Source organism: Harmonia axyridis, chromosome 5 (genome assembly GCF_914767665.1).
Source record: "Harmonia axyridis chromosome 5, icHarAxyr1.1, whole genome shotgun sequence".
In the NCBI taxonomy this organism is placed as follows: Eukaryota; Metazoa; Arthropoda; class Insecta; order Coleoptera; family Coccinellidae; genus Harmonia; species Harmonia axyridis.
Genome location: NC_059505.1, coordinates 30,092,593 through 30,114,755, shown reverse-complemented (window position 1 = coordinate 30,114,755; position 22,163 = coordinate 30,092,593). Strand labels below are relative to the sequence as shown.

Below are 22,163 nucleotides of genomic sequence, written 5' to 3'. Positions count from 1 at the left end.
AAGTGATAGTTTTTCGGCATTCTCCTATATTATTATCAGAATCACCTCCAGCTGATGCACTTTAGTGTATAATCTTCAATATCTCAGACTCCTTCATTCCCCGATGTTGCAGCATCAGCAATTCCCACACAAAATATAGCCCAATCGCCATTTCGCTAGCACGCCAACCAAGATGGAGATAAACCGCAATATGTACGATCAAATCGTTTCTGCGGTTAACTTCCAGGTCCCGCTATTGTCGACCGTTCAGTTTTTATCGATCGCCCCCTGATTATCGTCATTTGGATGCAGAAGACGGCCATGGTGGCACCGATTCAATATTGATGAATGTTTCCCATTCAGGTTCCGGATGCTGCCCCTCAACATAAGGGTCGAATTGGAAGGGCCGGTAACTACAATGCTCAATGATAGATGTCCTGGATGTGGATGAACTAATACCGTACTCTATCCTTTATTTATCGTTGCTAAAACTCTCTTCGACTGGGTTGGATGGCATTGTTCGGTTTGTTGGCAACCCTTTTCCATACGGTATTGTGATATCTGGTCCGGGTTGGATATTTCGTGGATTCCTGAATGATGAAAAAAGTTGGTTGGATTCGAGAATGAGGAGTTGTCTTTATTAGATGCGAGTTGTTTCGATGGTGTTTTTTTTTTTTGGTTGGAGGGCAAACGAGTCAATCCACGTATATAGGTTTCGACTGGACTACTTTAACCCTTTGTAGAAACAAATTTTCAAGACAACCAGAATAGGAATCGTTCCATTATTGATAGCTGCTGGTAAATAGGCGTGCAACTTTCCTTCCGCCTTTTTTTTCCGAAATTCGAGGCTTTATTGTAAACAACTGTATAAACAGTCATGATTCGAAGTATTGTCCATTGCTGGCCACTACTTTCTCCCATCTTTCGGACAGCGTATGAATCCCGCGTTGAAAAAGCTGGTCGTCTTTCAAAGCGATCGACGAACCCATCAAATATTTTACTTCTTCATAAGACCGAAAGTGGTGGTCAGTCAGGCCGAGTGCCACTGATCTAAACAAAAGATAGTCTGAAGAAGCAACGTCTGGAGTATATGGCGGGTGGGTTGGACCTTCCATTTCAATGTCGAGCATTGCCATGCTGTGAAATCACTTTATTATGTCTCTCGTTGCATTGCGACCGTTTGTCGTTCAATGCTCGGCTCAAACGCATTAAATGCGTTCGATAATGATCTCCTGTGATTGTTTCAGTCGGTTTTAACCATTCATAATACACAACGTCGAGCTGGTCCCACGAATACTGACCTTGCAACTGTGAATATTTGGTTTGACTGTGAATATGGAAGCAGGGCTGGGATATCCCTATGATTTTCTGCGCTTGGGATTACCATAATGAACACATTTTCAGTTTCGAGTATCAATACGATGTAAAAATCCCTTAAGTCTTTGCCCTGCAAGCAGCTGTTCGTAAGCAAATAAACGCCGTTCAGCATCTCTCGGCTTCAACTCGTACGGCACCCAATTTCCTTATTTCTGAATCATTTTCATGACTTTCCGGAGTTTTGAAATGCCTTGATGCGTCACTCCCAGTGATCCCTCCAATTCTTATTTCGTTTGACACGAGTCTTGATCAAGTAATGCCTCCAATTCTGTATCTTCGAAAACCTTCTCTCTTCCACCGTCATGCTGGTTTTCGAAATCAAAATCACCGTTTTTGAAGTGTTGAAACCCCTCTCGACCCATTATTTCACTAATAAAGGCTTCACCATAGGTATTTGTTAGCATTCGATGAGCCTCTGCCGCAAATTTATTCATATTGAAGCAGAAAATTAAACCTACTTTCAAGTTTTTATTGTTAGTGACTTCGAAATAAAACACTTGTCCATAGTGTTGTTGTGAGTTCTTTCAATTTCCGATATCAGATAACTAATATGCTGATCAATAATTACTACTAATTACTCTCCTCAAATGTGAAATCATCAGTACATATCGTCTTCTTCTTCATCGGGTACCATGACCGTTTAAGGTACATATCAGGAAATGATAATTAAACGTGAAAAAGTTTCGGTTTCCTATTTTATCCACTTGTTATAATAAAACACCGGTCGATGAAAAGCATGCTGAGAAACTGATATCTTTCAAATATATGGTTCAACCAGTAATCTTGAAATAAAATTTATGATGTAGAGAAAATAAAATTCCAACCCTTTGCGTTTATATTGTATGCCACCCTGAAATAAAACACTTGTCGATGAATATGCGTGCTTGGAACTTTAGATTCCATTTCACTGATATACCTGCTGCTTACCGATATGGTTCGAATAGTGGTCAATCTAGAATTACATGTGATGATTTATCAATTACTCAATCGAAATTTGAACGTAAACCATTAGAATTTTCCATGTTGAATACCTTGTAATTATTCAGGCATGATGAAGTATTTCAGATATTATTATTCATTATTATTATTCTCAAGGAAAAATCCTTTTTTCTTTGGCTGGAACATTTATACCTACCGAAAGGCACTGATATGGCGACAGGGTTTAGCATAGCTCAGAAAAGGAAAGAGATGCTCATCTGGAAGTTAGATAGCTTTGAGTAAAGTCAATATATGAATGGGTGACTACACTGTTATGAATTGGTAAAATTTTCAAAAGAAAAAATCTTAGTCAATAATAATAATAACTTTCACATGCAACCGACGAAATTCAATGGACACCAAAGAAAATGATGTGCGATGACAACAGGAAAGTATCCCTGATATGGGGAACAGATCAAGCCTTGTTCAAAAAAAGGAAGGCGGTGCTTTGCTGAGAGTTGAGCAGCTTTGAGCATAATCAATATTCAGAGGAGAAACAACACTTTTATGATTTATGAATAAGGCTACTTCATTAAAAAAAAATCTTGTACAGTCAGCTTGAGGTGGAATAAGATGAGAGAAGAAAAATACTTGGATGCCTAAGGAAAAGATGTGTGACAAGATAAACCTACAGAAAAGCAGCATTGATATTGTGGCAACAAAATTTAGCTTAGTTCATGAAAAGGAAGGAGATGCACTTCTGGAATTTAGGCAGCTTTGGGTATCCATAGTATGTGGATAAGTGTCTACACTGTGTTGAGTCGGCAAGTTAGTCAATATCTGAAAATTTTCAGGTACTTTTATGTAGAGTGATATTGGAACACAAAGTACAATACAGATCCATTCTCGAAATTTCCCTACCATCAATTAAGCCAAATTTACTCCACAACGGAAGACGGGTGTGAACCTAGCAGACCGTTTCCAGCAGACCGTTTGACAGAAACATCCGAACGTGGTCACCAGTGGCGTACTGACAAAAGCCGAAATTTATATTGAAATAACATTACAACATGCAATAGAGGACATGAGGATTTCGTAGTTGATGATTTTGAAGCGAAACAATGGAATGGTATACAGGAAAATCAATTATAGAATTTATTTCTGGGAATTAATGAAGTTTTCATTCATGTTCATCTACATTTCTCTATTTCAGAAAGTATTTGTCGGAGCATAATCATATTTGGAATGTGCAGTCGTTATACCGATATGAATAACCAGGAAAAAAATCAGAGACTCGCATAGGGATACAGGGGTTGATTTGTCATCCCTTACATCCGAAAATTTTATAAGTCGGGAACCGTTCGCCGGAGCATAACCATATTTGGCATGCGGAATCGTTATTCTGATGTGATTAACCACTGAGAAAATCAGCGACTCGCATAGGGATACAGGGGTTGATTTGTCATCCCTTATTTCCGAAAATTTTATAAGTCGAGAACCGTTCGCCGGAGCACAACCATATTTGGCATGCGGAATCGTTATTCCGATATGATTAACCACTGAAAAAATCAGCGGCTCGCATAGGGATACAGGGGTTGATTTGTCATCCCTTATATCCGAAAATTTTATAAGTCGGGAACCGTTCGCCGGAGCACAACCATATTTGGCATGCGGAATCGTTATTCTGATGTGATTAACCACTGAAAAAATCAGCGACTCGCATAGGGATACAGGGGTTGATTTGTCATCCCTTATATCCGAAAATTTTATAAGTCGGGAACCGTTCGCCGGAGCACAACCATATTTGGCATGCGGAATCGTTATTCTGATGTGATTAACCCCTGAAAAAATCAGCGATTTTTTCAGTGGTTAATCATATCGGAATAACGATTCCGCATGCCAAATATGGTTGTGCTCCGGCGAACGGTTCCCGACTTATAAAATTTTCGGATATAAGGGATGACAAATCAACCCCTGTATCCCTATGCGAGTCGCTGATTTTTTCAGTGGTTAATCACATCAGAATAACGACTGCACATTCCAAATATGATTATGCTCCGACAAATACTTTCTGAAATAGAGAAATGTAGATGAACATGAATGAAAACTTCATTAATTCCCAGAAATAAATTCTATAATTGATTTTTCTGTATACCATTCCATTGTTTCGCTTCAAAATCATCAACTACGAAATCCTCATGTCCTCTATTGCATGTTGTAATATTATTTCAATATAAATTTCGGCTTTTGTCAGTACGCCACTGGTGACCACGTTCGGATGTTTCCGTCAAACGGTCTGCTGGAAACGGTCTGCTAGGTTCACACCCGTCAACGGAAGAACCTCGCGCAACGGATAGCACCAATATCTCCGCATCAATCCACGCCAACACAGCCTAGCTAAGGGGGTCCAGACGTATTCGGATGGATCGCAGCAATCACGCCCGCCCGGATTGATGGTGCCTCCTCAGTCTGACCCTTTCCGAGATTTAATTGTTTGCGGTAACTAACCCGACGATGGGGACTCCGAGTTTAATCGTTTTGAATTTCTTTGAAGTTTCGGATTTACGGCGCGGCGCAAGGCCCAAACTATCATTTTCCTTGGCGGATACGAGTATATGGAGCGTTCAGAACAAGTTTTCTCTGGACCATTAACCCGCCTGTATGGGTGGATATTATTAGTGGATTCGCCGTTACGTAGCGGAAGAGAACGGCGATGCCTAGTGTGATTATTAGCTCCATCTACCGGTTTCAGTGTATGATGCTGAGTGCTGGATACAATCTTGCGTTGTTCTCTCGTGGAATAATGGTTTTGGAGAAGGTCTTGGGCGTTTCGTGGAACTATTTCGGAGGTATGCGAATATGACCATAACTTTCGAATAATGTGCGTCACGGCTAGCAGCCACAATTGAAATAAGTTTTGAAAACGCAAGGAGAAATCGAAGAAAAATTTGTTCCCCTGAAGAATAAGATAAGATTAGATTATATTCAAAGGCTGAATTGGCTTGCACTGCTACCTAATGCTCTAATGTGCCTCACATAGGAGCTATTTTCGCCATTACATGATCTACAACTCTCCTTTTAGTCTTAGAATTATTACGAACTCCAGTATCTGGAATGGCTTCATCGAGACTACTTCCTCACATCTATGAGTTTCTCGTCCAAAGCATAAATAGCGTTGTCTAGTGATGGCGAGCCAATCCATCACATCCAGAGTTGTTTTCTCCTTTCCATATAATCTGCAGTCGTTTTCTCCTAGACCCCTTCTCATGAGGTGCTTTATGAAGTGATAATATTCAAAATAAGGAATTCAGTGAGGATGTGTAGCATATTCTTCTAAGATCCAGATACTCCTTAGGTCTCACAATATCAAATATTCGAAAAAACTTTTTGGAATTATCTAACCTACGAAGGTTCCGCCATATTCTCTTTCGGTTTTTCCTTCTCCTGAAACTTTTTCTTGTGGGTACATCCGGTATACCACAGAAAGGTTACAGACCAATGGAAGGAGTTTGTGCTTTTTTTCTGGTCAGTGTGTTGGCCACTTCATTAACTTTAATTTCCGATTGACTGGAAGAGAGACTATAAAGACCTTGTTAGTCGTGCTCATTTAGTTGAATTTTATTCGGCACTCCAATCTCATCTTATAACCGATGTTATGTGGGCTCGATGCTTTAATTGCAGCCTAACTTATCATAACCAAAATTTATCGTTTTTTGACATTGCCACATATATTTCTAAGGCAAGTATTTCGGCCTGAAAGACACTTGAACAGCGACCTAACGATAGTTAGCATTCGGAGCCAGTCTCAAATAATCCATTGTCAGAGAATTGGGGTGAAGGTAATCTTGTTGCTAGTTTACTCATCATCTCGTCTTTAAAAAGGTTCGCTGATAGCAAGCATGTAATTGGTCCAGGTGGACCAGGCTCTCTGATTTCTAAATCTATCATTCTTTGGCGTCCAATAATGTTTCTTCTACAACAGATAATCACAGTTTGAAGACCGGTGAAACAGCAAAAAAGGACCAAAAACCAAAAACCCATATTATATTCGCCAACGTTTCAAATCTTATCGATTCTTCATCAGCACTAACAAAGATACAAAATAATATAAATTGATGCACCTCATTAGAGTTACAGAGTACAACCACAAACAATTCCAACAAAACAACCATACATCTAAGTTATTTCAACATAAAGCATCTTCTAAAATGAAAATGACACAATATAGTGAGTTTTTTAGTCTTAACATTGTGTCATTTTCATTTTAACAGATACTTCATGTTGAAATTTCTTTGATGTATGATTGTTTTGTTGAACTTGTTTGTGGTTGTATTCTGTTGCTCAGATGAGGTAGCAACAATTTAGATGTTTTTTTTATTTCTGTAGCCATGATGAAGAATCAATAAAAATTCGAAACGTTGACAAATTCAATAATGGTTTTTGTTCTTTTTTTGCTGTTTCACCGGTCTTCAAGCTGTGATTAGCTGTTGTTGATTAATTACAAGGACGAGATTTGGATACCATTATGTTTCTTCTGTCAGGTTATTTCAACGAAATCTGATCGTACAACGTTCCTAACTTCTAGAAGAATTGCCTTCTTTTTCTGAGATAGGCTTAATCTTGTTGCCTTATCAGTGTCTTTTCTGTAGGTATAATGTTGACACACTTCTTATCCTTCGGCGACTAATAATTTTTCTTTCTTTCAGTCCAAAAAGGCAGTTCGTCTAATGGTATGGATCGAATAGAAATCACCGTAATCGATTCGAATTGATATTTTGAAACTCAAGTAGAATTACTACGGATGTCTAATGTAAATTACATACGTACCAAATTTGGACAGGATAGAAGTGAAACATTTCAATTTCTATCTGGTCATGGTCATTTGATTATGAAAATCTGCTTGTTTCTATCTTGTCAGTATATTGGTTGCATCTGCATCTGAATATTACAGATATTGACTAAAGTTTTTTTCGAGAAAGTTGTATATTCATAACAGTGTAGTCCACATCCACATATTAACTATGCTCGAAGGTGTCTATCTTTCAGAAGAGCATCTCCTTCCTTCTTCTGAGCTTGGCTAATTCTTGTTGACATATCAATTTTTGTTTTTGATTTTTCTGACATTTCAGCTGAATGCCTCAACAAATCGATTTCATGAAACGAACTAAGCGATGAGAACTTCAAGGTTTATCAAATTAGTGTTCCAGGATTTTGTTATGGAAAATTGGCAATATTTCTACATGTCACGAATGAATTATCGGTGGCTTGCACGAATTAGTGATAACTTAAACAGATAGTGCGACTTTTCAATATTTCTAAGGCTCTTAGATTCTTCATAATGAACTCGAGGTTCTTCTGGACTTGATTTGATCATCCGAAACCGCCTCACGATAATAATATAGGTACTCACCCTATTTTAGATGATCCTACTGTCTTCCCCCTATGTATGTACGATTAGTTCCAGAAACTGCCTTTTATTGTGGCCACTACTCCGTTCTGACGTCATTAGCATTCTGCAAAAAAATGATAAAAATTTGTATTGTGTTCCATAACACTACCAACAAGTTATTCTCATTCAAAGAAATTTTTAATTTTTTTTTTGTCTCGAAGGAACTGAAAAGCATTCGTGAAAACTATAATCAAGATTTATTACTCTCATATTGAATTATATTCTGTGATGTAACGATTGAATTCATAGTGGTTGGAGAATCTTCCACCCACGCAAGAGCGCATAAAAGGAACAGTTCGTTGAGGAAATTCCTTTATTATGGCTCTAATATTATTTCAGTCTTGAACGATAAAACGTAGAATGAATTGAATAGAAGTATATACTCCGACTTATCCGAAAATGTCATCTTTAACCTCATGTGGAATAACTTGAAGCACTATTCGTTTACATTTTATCTGATTCTAGAATATAGACTGACTTTATTCCTGCCTTGGAGACAGATTTACAGTGTGTATTTATGCCACATTAATTACCTACATGCGAAACTCTTAGCGTCCAGATATAAGAGCTGAGTGGTAATTCTCCAGTAAGGATTTGATTAATTGTTAGAAACATAATCTGTCAACCATCCCTACACACTCAATGGAGTCACATTCATTTTAGCCTAGAAACTTCAACCTGAAACCACATTGTTTAAATTACTAATTTTCCGACAAAATGTCAACTAAGAGAATGGCCACCAAAAACTCATTAACATTTCAAAATGAAATTCTCTGGCGGGTAAACCAGCACTTGGTCGAAAGAATCCCATTATTATATCATATGGGCTTCATTTCAATTTTGTCGTTTCAATTTGATATCATTCAGCATATAATATGGAAGCTGGCATATTTTTTGTACACATTTTGAATGGGGATGGATCAAATAAGGAACAATTTTGTGCCTTATTGTTGATTCTTATGTTATATTTTTTTCGTTTTGTTCCATTAGCATTATAAATGTAGCTAGAGTTTTCTCTGCAAAAAATGATCATTATAGCAAAGAGCGTTATCGAAAAATGTTTACTTCTTATGTCTCGAAATAGCTTAGTTACGATTGAGGCTGTTGAAATTCCAACAATTAAAATTTCAAAAATACATTAAATCCTTAAATCCTGAGACCTTGCTGTCAATATTGACAGAATTGATTGCATCTAACTAATCCTTGTATTTTGCTCAACCAGAACTACGGTTTGATAAGATGGGAAGTGAATTGTTTCCTGAAACTGAAGGGACTAAACGGGTTTTCCAGTGGTATTAGTAGGAATGATTGAAAATTGTTATAAAGGCGATACTGTCATCTATATATTTTTCAATTCTTAAGTAATTTGTGCTCAGTATTTTGAGTGTGGAAGTTCCAAAGATTCGAAGAAATTATGGACCATATTATTTATTCAGTTAATTGTTTGACCATTTGTCGCATAGTAGACCGATTTTAATGTGAATTTTCCTCATTTATTTATTTATTTCTACAATAGAAACACCAACAGAAAATCCAATAACAGAGGTTCGCAATGATTACAATATATGAAATGATTACACACTCTATAAAAAAAATCATTGCAAATAATATAGAAAGCATTGAGCATGAGAAAGGAATTGAATAGTTCATAAAAAACGGAAATATGGAGAAAAAACATTAATGTTACTTTGAATAAAATCGTGAAACTGCTGAACATATATGTCGACAGCCTTCTCCTGAAAGTTTCCAAACCGGGATTGAAAAGGTCAAGATCATCAATATGCCACTTGTAGAATCGCATTATTCTGGGGAAAATTGAGTTATAATAGAGATTGGTTCTAGATTGAGGAATCCAAAATTAAGCTCTTGTACGACCAGGATACTGTAGTATATTATTATCCTAAATGAGCATATTAACGGATAACTGAAAAAATTATTCGATATCTTGTACAAGAACATATCATCAAGCAGCGCTCTCCTCCCCTCTAGGCTAAAAAAATTGTGTTCAATTAATCAACTTTTATAGTCTCTAGGTGAGCTCGTTGGATTAAATCTATAATTCGAAATCTCGAAGACCTTTTTTGAAATCGTTCAATTCTGTGAGCGCGTTCTTGAAATTTTAAAAACAAGACCAAGCATTCCGAAACTCTTTTTGACCACCTCATCTATATGAAATTCGAAAGACTTTTTTCTATCCAATAAAACGCCGAGATCTCCATCAATATCTACTCTTTCCAACTCAAGTTCGTCAAGAAAAAAAGACGATGTGATAACGTTTAGATTTCTTGTAGAAATTATATGCTGACATTTTTTTCATTCAACGTAAAATATCTCTCTGAGCAAAAAACGAATAAATGGTCTTGGTCTTCTTAGACGGCAACAACACCTTCCGTATCAACATTCTTTTATAAATTGTTAAATCATCATGGACATTAATAAAACATCGTGAGACATCATTGAAATAAATTAAAAAAAGAACCGGTCCAAGATGGGAACCCTGCGGTACTCCTGACATGACATCCGCCTGCTCAGATGGTTAACCATTAAAGACTCCCCTCCAAGTAAGATACGATGGTGGAGAACCGAGAACACGCACACACGTTGATATTGATTTGTTAGCTAAACCTTATATTTTTTTTTTCTGCCAGCTGCCACAGAACTATCTCAACAATCGATTCATTGAAAAACAAAATTTGGTGATGACATTATCTCAAGAAATTATCCACTATTATCCTCCCAGGTCGGGTCATTTGAATCTTTTTGATTTCTTCATTTGAGTCACAATTTATGCTGATAATCGAACAGCAACTGAGCAATTAAAAATCACTCTTGAACGTACCTACTATTGACGACATACAAAATGTATGTGAAAAATGGACAGAATCTAGTACGTACGGAAAAGTCATTGTGGTCGATATAATGATCATATTTTCCACACATGATAGCAAAATGCAACTTTCCTCACTGAATAATTTGTATGTCTCTTTCATTTTTGAATTATTATTGGGAAACCCATAACTAAATACCGTAATAATTCGGATCAATCATAAAATTACATTCAATTTCATTCGAAATTGTTGACAATTCAGACAGAAATCCATCATTAGTCAATTAAATTATTAATTATTCGCAGGGACTCCCCAAAAACACATTTCAATTGGAACGTCAACAATATCTCACCAAAGTGGAGAATAAACACCGAATAAATTCATTTCCGATTGTGCCCAAAACTACGATATGATAAATGCGGAATTCAAATTGAAGTTCCATGGGGTTGGTTCGAGTTATTAATTCATAAATCTGCAGGTGTATAGCTTTGGATCTCCGAAATTTAACCGAATATAACAACCGGGTTGTTTTGTTTAGTCTGAATAGACCCCAGCCGAGTTGGCCCAAATTAGAAACTGATTATAATGAGAACTATTCAGGCCATGAAATTGTTATATGAATTTTGATTTGACATCTTGGAGTGTGAATGGTTTATGGATGTGTTTCTGACTTGATCCCGAGAACTTTCTATCATATCCAGGCAGAATTTTCGAATTCAGTTCCATCAAATTTGTCACCACTGCCAATTTGGTTCAGATTGAATACTATAGGTTCTATAATCTTCTGATATCTTCGTTCTCGTGAAGTTAATATCCCACAGTACATTTTTCTAGTCTTTTAACACTATAAGTTTTCATTTCCACAAAAATCTCAAGCACTGTAAATCCAAATACAAATTGATTCTGGTTTTCAACTACAATAACTGAGGAGTGGATGGTGACTCCCAGATATGACAGGGATTCATCTTCTTAGTAGTAAAAAACAAATTTTTTGATCTTCTCAATGTGCTCCTTGAGACCATATGTGAGCGTCATTTAAGGCTTTCTTCTTTTTTTGATGAAGGAAATACTTCGATTTATTGAGTGTACTGCAGTGTCATCAGCATAACTGCTGTTTCTGTCGCACCCCACGTTCACGTGTAGGTCATTCATATATAGTATGAACAGAATAGGCCTCAATATTGAACCCTGAGGTACCTCTGTTCTTTTCTCTCTGATATCGGAAGAAACATTATTCCATATGACCTTCTGATTTATATTTGCTAGATATGATGCAAACATTTCATAAGCTTTTCCTCTCACACCATAGAATTGGAGCTTCTGCAAAAGCATTTCGTGCGGAACATCATCGAAGGCCTCATTCAAATCTATACAGGATAATTATATTTCCTCTTCCTCATTGTATGCATCAAGAATCATTTTCAGAACGTCAATCATTGCCATTATTGTTGACCCACGTTTCGTGAATCCATGTTGGCATTTATGAAAAAAATTAGTTAATAGTTAATAAAAATAGTTAAAACATTCATCAATTCAGATTCAAAATACATTCCAGGACCGTCACTAGCCCCCCTATCAGAAGTCAACTCTGCAGTACGGAAAGAATTAATATAAGGTGACCACAGTCTTCTACTACGAAATATGAATTTATGGCAACTTTAAGTGAAATATTAGTAGTCACAGAAACAAATTGTCATTAACAAAAAAACACAGAATTCAAAATTTGTAGTGAAAATGACAATTTTTTTAGGATTTATAAGAACAAAATAATATACATGAGAATTAAATGAATAGATAGGAATAGATAATATAAATAACTATAATGAAAAAAAATAAAGTGCAACTGATTATCAAATGAGACCTTGAATTTTTCTAGAAATAATTATCACACAAATAAATGAATTCTTCAGAAAGTAAATTTTCCAGTGTTTTTTGCCCTTTAAGAATAAACTTGACGAATAAATGTATAGATAGGAATACATAATATAAATAACTAGAACAAAAAATGAAAGAACATTAGATAATTTTTTTTGACAATGTGAAAATTATCAAAATCATTTATTTTCATGCATCCTGTGCCAAGGCCGTCGCTAGGGAGGAGGCAAGGTAGAAAGTCGCCTAGGGCGTTTGAATTCAAGGACGGCATTTCAAGCTTGAAAAACAAAAATCACATGTGTAGAAATTCGAATTATCGAATGAGATTTAATTCAGTCAGCTCAAAAAGAAGGAATACCAACAAATTTAAATAACATCAAAAACCATCATAGCTGCCGCATTATAAAATACTGTCATAAATATTCAAATGTCGCATAATCCCCTCATAGTTTTGTTTACGAGTTATTGACGCTAAAAAAACAGAAGCACACATCAGCCTTGTCAACGTCCGCTTTTTTTTGAGCATTTTGCCGAATTTTATTGCCTCTCTGGGGCGGCTTTTGGACATTTTTTTTCTTCAATTGAAATGTGACTCCCCATAATGAAAAGCAAAATACTTGGGGAACGATTGCATTTCACCATTTCCAACTTCTCTTTCCGAAGAAATATAAGTAGTTTTTTATTTCATACCACATTCCATTATATTATAATATTTTTGGATCGTGTTGTATATGCAAAGTGAGTGTTCTTATATTCTGAATTTTTCGATTGGCTTTTGGATTCAAGGACTTGAAATTAGGTTAGAGAATTCAAGCTCTATAATGTTTTATTTTTCATACAATTTTTCTGCCCTGGAAATACCAATGGTTGAAGCGTCGGGCATCGGATGATGAAATAGACTCAATAAAACGTTGATATTAATCTATTCCATAATATTCCACTGTTTCCAAAGAAATATGAGATATGATCATTTCTTCTAGATCGATACAATCCAATATGCGATTGAAAAATGTATATGAAAAAGTCAGAAATATGACATCGGTAGTGAACTGCATATATTTAAATCTTGACAATTCAGGGCAGAATTTGCTGAAAACTCAAAATAGATAAACCTTTGGATTTCTCGTCGACTTTCATGAAATAAACCCAATTACAAAATATTAACTTTTTGCATTATGCAGAGTTATCTTCTGATAGGGCGGCAAATTGTGTTTCTGCCTAAGGCAGCAGTTTGGCTAGTGACGGCCCTGACCATTTCCAATAACGTAATTACCTGAATTACCAGGTGTTGGTGCGTTATCACAAATACCACATCTTACAGCATCGCATTTTCGCATCTTCTCTCTATCTATCTAATAATGCGTGTAATAACCCTTAACAGCGTCATCTTCCACATGAAATATATTGCCATTTGTCTAATCTTTTCCCGATACCTCCAGCAACCCTTAACGAAGGAACACTGTCATTATGATTTCGGAAAACCCCGATCGTAAGTTACACAAATCCCCTCCCGTACAGCCAATTTACAAGGGAGATTTTCCGGTGTTGCAAAATAACCATTCCGGTTTTTGTGATATGTTCAGGGGATGAATTTGAGGTTTTCCTAATTAATGGAGGGGCCCGTCGGACGTCACGCATATCAAGCTGGATATCAAAGAAGGGACTCCTAGTCATATTAGAAATTTGTTATCAGCACGACCGAGCGTTAGGGTTGGTGTGCACGGTGGCAATTTGTGAGGCATCCGAACTATGTGTGATACAATGAATTAATTAGGGGCTGGCATCAGGAATTTATGCCTTGGTGGCGATAGGGGTTTGGAGAAAAAGCGCGAAAATTCGGAGAGTTTGAAGTTAGGATCAAAGGAAAAGTTTCTTTTATTATTAGAGCTCGTCTCCAAATAGATCATTCTGTCCCAATGTCACAATGTCTGTATTTGTTTAATTTTACGTCAGGAATGATTTAGAGTTAAGAGGAAACACTACAAAGTAACTGCTCAGTTCAAAACGAAATAGATGATATATTATGTTGTGTACAAATAAATTTATTATTATTATTATTTATTATTCTTTTTACAAGTCGCTCATTTTTATAAGGTTTTTATGTAATTTCTTCAAACGATAAACTACAGCGTGTCCCGGGAGTAACTGTACATACTCTTATAAGAGGTAGAGTACGACTAGGTGAGTAGGTATGGATTGACTACAAAAAATTAATTTCTGCCTTTCTTCATAACGCTACAGGGTGAGTTCTCATATTCATGGAAATAATAAAACCATCATCAGAACCAAACTTATCGGCGGAATAAAATATTTGCAGCAATTAATAATTTTTTATTGAAACCGCATATAATAATGAAAATAATAGAGTCTTTATTCGGCAATTTTAGTGGCGAAGTCTAGCCAAGGCTACTCCACTCAACTCTCGACAATATACAAAAAAAGAAAAAAACATAGAAATCAATGAAAAAAATACAACATAAATTAATCCAATCAATATACTTCGTCAATATTACCAAAACTGAACATTACTTACAAAATCTGTAACTGACTCAAAAATAATACATTCTTCAATTCTCTCCTGAATGAGTTCAAAGAAGAACCCCTACTACTACTACTACTACTACTATACATGCAATTAGCATCTCATTATACAATTTCACCGCATTGAGAAGGATCGCTGAAACATGGCTGAACCAAATCGAGGAAACATGCACCTCTGCCCATGCCTTAAAGCAACACGGTAAACATCTCGTCTGTAGACCAGCCTGGCTTTCAAATAAAGAGGAATACCTATACTCAAAATTCGATAAACAGTAATACTCATCTGAAGCCGAAAAATATTTTCGACCCTGAGACACGCCAACCCATTTATTCCATCACTGATCCACCTATGGTACTTTATCAAACCTAAAACGTGGCGGCAGCACGAATTCTGCACTTTTTGCAACCTATATCTCTCGACAGAATCTAGATAAGGATAAAAAACTGTCAATCCATAGCTCAGCTTGGACGGCACAAGTATTTCGCAGAAATCTTGAAATTGTCTCTGACGGTACAAATAACATCGAGACATGCTACCTAAATCTCAGTCGATCATCGAAAAAGACTCCAAAGTTCCTTCAGCTGGAGGAGGATGGAATCTTCTCAACACCTTTCATAACCTCAACCTCCGCATGAAACGTTCTCGGAAAGAAGGGTATCATTTTTGAACATTTATTGTCAGATTATTCCTTCTGCAATACTGCAAAATGCTTGACAAATCTTCATTTAACCGTCCGATAGCTATAGAAATGGTAGAGGGGACAAAAGAGAGGTTTCATCGCAATAAAAATAGATGCCAACAAATTCAACAACCTTAGACATATCAGCTATATACACAATCAATAGCAGGGGGTCAAAAATGGAACCTTGAGGATCACCAGAAGTTATCAGGCAGTACTCCAAAAATGCAACACGTAATTTAACGCACTGATATCTACCAAAGAGATAAGACCTAAAAAATCTGACAGAAGTTTCATCAAAACCATAATAACTCGATTTAGCACAGAGCAACTCGTGGTGTAAAGTATCGAAGGCCTTTGCGAAATCTAACAGGCTAAGAATTCAAGCATGCCCCCTATCCAAGGAGCTATATTTGAAAGAAGTAGTGCTATAACCCCTCCTGAAACCCGACTGATGAGCAGAAGGTATTCCGCTATCGAAAACATAGTCATAAATCTGAGAAAAAAGTACTAACTCGAGAATCTTCGACATGGCTGGTAATATACTAATCGCTCTAAAATCGAACAAATCTTTAGGATCCGGAATCTTAGGTAGAGGATCCTAGGTAGCTATCCTCTAGATAGCAACAGCAGTAAAAAAAATCATTCAACATTGTTCTGTATGTTTCTCCACTGAAATAATACTTTGCGACCATTTTCTTCAAATAACTATCGACCAATGAATTTACCAGAATTAATTGAAAATCACATAATGACATTACCTGGATGTCATGTTGTCTGAATATTTTCGTGTGGATTTTCATCACTACAAATTCTTCAATTCTGTTCGTTTACATAACCATTGAAAAAAAAATCAAAAAATAAACAACGTTTATAGCAGTTAAAGCGTGTACCTTTCCAAAACTTAAAGAACACAGATGACATAAAAATGTTCAAAAAAAATACAGTTTTGATACCATTATAACAATGTTTCAGTGGGTTAAAAGTTTTCAGTTAAACACTTCAACAGTAAGTAACAATAAGTATTACCTGTGTTCTTTTTTACTTGTGAGAATATAAGATTGCAAGAAAGTATGTAGGACAAATATTATATAATATTTTCACAAATTACAAGAAAAACCTGGTCACATAGGGGTGATGAATCGTGATAGATGGATCCCGTTTTGAAAACTGAAGATGTTATGACCAAAAGTTGGTCAAAACTGCTGAGGTACTCCAAATAAATATATTTTCGACACAATGGAAAATAATGAGATGTTCGACAAAAAATATAGTTTGCAACCTTTCGACTCAACACTCATAAGGCTCTGCAGAATAGAAATATGCTTGTAAAAATTGGAAGAGAACAAAATTTAGAAGCTAGAAAACAAATTATGTAGTTCTAGTAAGGTGGGACTTTTGAATTAGTAGTTTTTCATTTAGAAGGAACAGTTGATATGAAATACGTAGTGAATGCGATTTCCCTATCGACGAAGGGAATATAATTTCCTGCAGAACATTTCCTTGCTATCTCAAGTGACATTTGACATTGACTGATTTCCAAGTTTTCCTCTCTCAAACTTCTCAAGGATACTTTTGTCCTGATTCTTTGAAGGATCCCTGAAAAAGTTTTCTGAATACAAAATGGTTAATCGAATTTCCAACTTCAGACTTGTCGAGTTTTTATAATTGACCCCCTGAGCTCACCAATATTGAATATCCCAAAGAAATAATGTGCTTTTGATTCATTCGTTTCACATGGATGACACTTATGCGTCCTAAAAACCAAGGGCGATAAAACGGATTCATGAGGTAAAAACTTTAAAAGCCACCGTAAGAAATCGATCGTTTTTTCAGTTGAGATGAATGCTTTCGAATTACCGGAAGGAAAGGTAACGCCATATCTGACACCGAAAAAGCTTACGTACCAAATTGTCCACATAAAGCAGTTCTGTGTCCCCTGAACCAGGGAACAATTACTTTCGGTCAGTCGTTTATTCTTCCCCATAACTTTATTACGGCATTAAGGTCCTCCTGAATCGAATCTAGAGCCTTAAAACACTCGGTACCGAGTTTCGCTTCTTGTTACGGTGGACCATAAATATAAGCGTTCTAGGGAAAAGGAGAAATTCTGTAAACTGGGAGTTTGATCGATTAGAAGTACAATCAGCTAAAGCTTTAGGGAATTTGGAGATATCCATTATGAGAGATATTTAATCACGTATGCTTCTATCGGTAAAAATGTAGTTCAGTACAATGAAGTTGAACCTCATTTCTATCATATGTAAGTATGAAAAAGGGTGCTGAGTTGCCAGATTTGAAAATTAATCCAGTAATCGTGTAAAGTAATGAAAATAACGGTGCACGTCTGTTCTCTGGAGCCGAATATTCATAGCCGTCTGTGTTTGTAGTAGCCTGATCTGATTATCTTTTTTTGATAATTATTTAGACTTAGAATAACATGTAGAAAGAACTCATTCAATTCTCTTACTTATACCTACATATAAAATGATATCCAGAATGAGATACCAACCATGATCAGAGAAAGTTTTCCATTCCGTTTAAGTAATGAGAGAGGCATGTCTGATTGTTCAGGACCAATCTGAAGTTAGTATTAACACCTACTTGTATGTAGATGATAAGAATATCCTGATAACTTCCAGAAATGTTGATTTAGTGACCAATCAACTGAAAGACACAAAAGTTGCAGTCTGGTGTAATAAGAGTGATCTCGAATTAAATACAAAAAAGACCAGGGTCATGTATTTCTCCAGTACAAGATCGAACACAACCTTTCCGAAGAATATCAACATCAATGACACGGAAGTTGAAATAAGCTCAGATTTAATGTTTTTAGGAATCACAATTGATAGGAATCTTAACTGGAGATCTCATTGTTGATCACTCATTTCCAGAATTAACTCTGTACGTTATACATTGAGGGCTGTTAGGAACCAGGTCAGCAATATTATTATCAAGACCATTTATTACGCCAACTTCCAGTCATTACTAACATAAGGAATTATTTTTTGGGACTCCAGTTCACAAGCTGAACAAGTTTTCATCACACAGAAGCAAGCAATCAGGACCATGTTCAATATGAAATTTCGAGCAGCATCCAAAGGAACTTTTACAAGAAACAACATTCTTACTGCACTAGGACTCTATATTTACAGAAACCTACTTTTTTTTATAACAAATAACAACTTTTTTCAAAGATTGAAAAATCAGAATAACACAAGAAGAATGTGTTTTTTTCCATGTCATAAATTAACGTTAACTTAAAGGAACACGACTTATATACAGGTATATACTTATTATACAGGTTTGGAAAATTCACTCGGAACCATGGGATTTAGCGTACAAATCTCGCTCTGGCTCCAATGGAACAGTGTAAGAATCGAAACATGAGTGCAAAGCCATATCAAATAACGCGAACGGCTGCTGGCAGGTGTAGATTCCATCGCGCACGCAGGTCGAGACCCTAGAGACTTCAGACACAACTAACAGATCTCCCACTACGCTTACCAGCGGCCATTCGCGAAGACCAGATTTTTATTTGATATGGCATCGCACTCATGTTTCGATTCTTCCACTGTTCCATTGGAGCCAGAGCGACTTGGAGATTTGTACGCTAAATCCCATGGTTCCGAGTTAATTTTCCAAACTTGTATAATGTAATACACATATAATTCGTGCTCCTTTCATTTTTTTTATATTTGACAGAATATAATACGATTCGTAAAAAGAATTTATGCTCTTATTACTGATTCAGAACTTTATAACTAACTTAAATTCAAGGAAGCATGCCAAAGATCTAATAAATATTCAAATGTGTTTGATTTATATTCATTTTGTTGTCATGTAGATGATAATTCTGGACATAAATATTTTTTTTGTTGTTGTTTGTTGTTGTTGTATAAGAGAATCAATATGGCCATATCTTTATTCAATAATGAAGATGCCACCAAAGTTGTAGCGTCTAAAAATTCTTAAAACAGTCGAGAAGCAATCTGCAAAAAATTATTCCTGGTCTTTTTCAATCTGCAATGAGGATGTGAAGAAGGATATGCGTATATGTATGTATATTTATTTCTGTGAAATCTACGTTCAAGGTTGTGATTGTGTTGGGTTGACAAAAACCGATAAAGAGGGCTTCATATGCTTGAGACGTGAATGGTGAATTATTTAGTTTACTTCTTTGCACTTCTGCACTATTGTTTTTCTTTATTAACACAATAGGCTATATTAGGTACATGCACTACCCAATATGGCCTAATTGACTGTTTTCATTTTATGTTTTTCTTTCGCTTTCTTTTATATCAATTTATATTTTACCCTCCGAAAACTAATCAGTTCACTCCAACGCATCGATCAAAGGGTAATGAATGTAACAATAATTAAAAAAAAAGATCAATCGAAATCTCTAGTGGCCTCATATTCTGTCCATCCTGAATCACTCTGTATAAAATAACAATTCCAAGCTTCGTGCAATATAGCACCGGCCGAATCATAGAAAATTCGAACTGAATATTGAAAATTGAATTGAATCGTCTGGAGCTTTTGGCCGCTCGTTGGAGCCACATATACCTAGATACAGTTATGTGGTCTTCAAGGGCGCATGCATGAATTGGAGCTCACAAGAAAAAATAAATGTATCTCATTATTCATCGGCTGCAGTGCTAAATCAGTTTTCCCAGAGAAGAAATAATAATAATACTAAATGTATTTGTGTTACAGCAACAAAAATCTATATATATTCTGGATATTCTGACAGCCAAATATTATCGCTCCAGTTTCCAATTTGACTATGTCTCCAGACTCATTCTAGTTTCCAAGGGGCACGGTGAGAAAACTGCGATATGGACCATTTTATCGCCCTATTTCCCGACTGAAGTTCATCTCTCGCCTATTTCAGATAAAAGTGCGGAGCAACACTTCCTTCCGATAACGAGTTTTCTATATCGTGACCATAAGGCAGGAAAGCCATTTTAACATTCTTCATTTTTCCGATTCCACTCGCCCTCGAGCAGCTCGGTTTTTCCGAGACATTTCATTATTTTCATTTATACCTGTCTTTCCACCACTAGGATCGATAGAAAGTGTCGTGAATTTTCCCAATACACCGGAACAAATTTATAGTTTCGATTGAATTATTGATGAGGTTACATTCCTTCTTCAAGTGCATTTGGCGGTATGGTGTGGGACGAAATTGAAAAATTCACTGGAATTCACATGACCCTTTCACTCCTTTCTTTTTTAGTGACTCTCATTTCACAGCGATGGAACATGCAGGCCAACAAAGCCAATTAGTGGGTTTTTTAGCAATGCAACTTTGACATTTCAAAATAGCTCGTGAAATAAATTTTTGTCGAATAGTGAATTGGTCGTTGCATCGTTAACGTATATTCGTATCAGTCATCAATAGAGGCATATTTGGCCAATTGGAAAGTCCCCGGTCCGATGTACTGACGGCCGTGCTATTCTCAAAACAATATGATTTTTAGTTAGTACCAACTAGGGCTGGGAATCATGAATGAATGATTTGAATATTCAAATAATCATCGAATAATTATTCGAATAATTGCATTTTGCATTATTCGAATAATCATGAATATTCACTGAATAATCAATGACTACTTTTCTATTCATGAATAATCAGTGAATAGTCGAGTATTCACTGAATAGTTGAATAATCAATGACTACTTTTCTATTCATGAATAATCAGTGAATAGTTGAGTATTCACTGATTATTCAGTGAATAGTTTTCTATTCAGTGAGTAGTTAGATATTTATGAAGTTACGAATGAAAGTTTGAATGATCACTTGACTCACTATTCAGGAATGATTAAAACAAGGTTTTGTGATTCACTACGGACAAATCGTTTTATTAATATTAAAATTACTGGAAATTACATAATATTGAAATTGACCAACTACTCGATAACTGAGAATTTACCCGAATTGTGACATAATACACGGATGTGGATATGGATCACCGAATTGCGACACTGAACCTGAATTGGACTATTCACACTGGATTGAGAAAAGACCGAAAATGGAATGATACTCTGCATCTACTTACCTACACATTAAGGCTAATGTAAAATTTTGTAATATTTGTGATTTTACTCACAGAAAACCATTTTACTTGGTTTTCTCCATTTTTTGAATATTCATTAGTCCCTCATATGTATGTTTATGTATATGTAAACTTTGACGATGAATATATATTATTATTATTATTATTATTATAGATACAACTGAATTAAAATTATTATTCATTTAATAGTAGTAGAAAAAGATATTCAGCCAAAGAAAAATTAATAAAATTTGGATTTCATCAATAAAAATATTTAAAAATGGAATATAAGACTCTAACATATGAATTTACCAATAATGAGTTCTAATAATAATAGTATAAGATTCTACATTCGTAAATGTAACCTTGCCTTCCTATTCCGTATGCATTGACATTTCTAGACATTGCTCTATTTCAGTGGTCAAATATTGTTTTATGTATTCTGAATTGCGAA

General features: G+C 35.8%; 1 protein-coding gene across 2 annotated transcripts in view; it reads right to left on the bottom strand.

Moving 5' to 3' along the window:
• LOC123681329 (5-hydroxytryptamine receptor-like) overlaps window positions 1-22,163 on the bottom strand; it is a 303,761-nt gene that overhangs the window by 242,095 nt on the left and 39,503 nt on the right. For both annotated transcript variants that reach the window (XM_045619668.1, XM_045619669.1), the window contains exon 2: window positions 7,685-7,787. The gene's annotated coding sequence lies outside the window, so the exon portion shown is untranslated. The remainder of the gene's footprint in view (window positions 1-7,684; window positions 7,788-22,163) is intronic.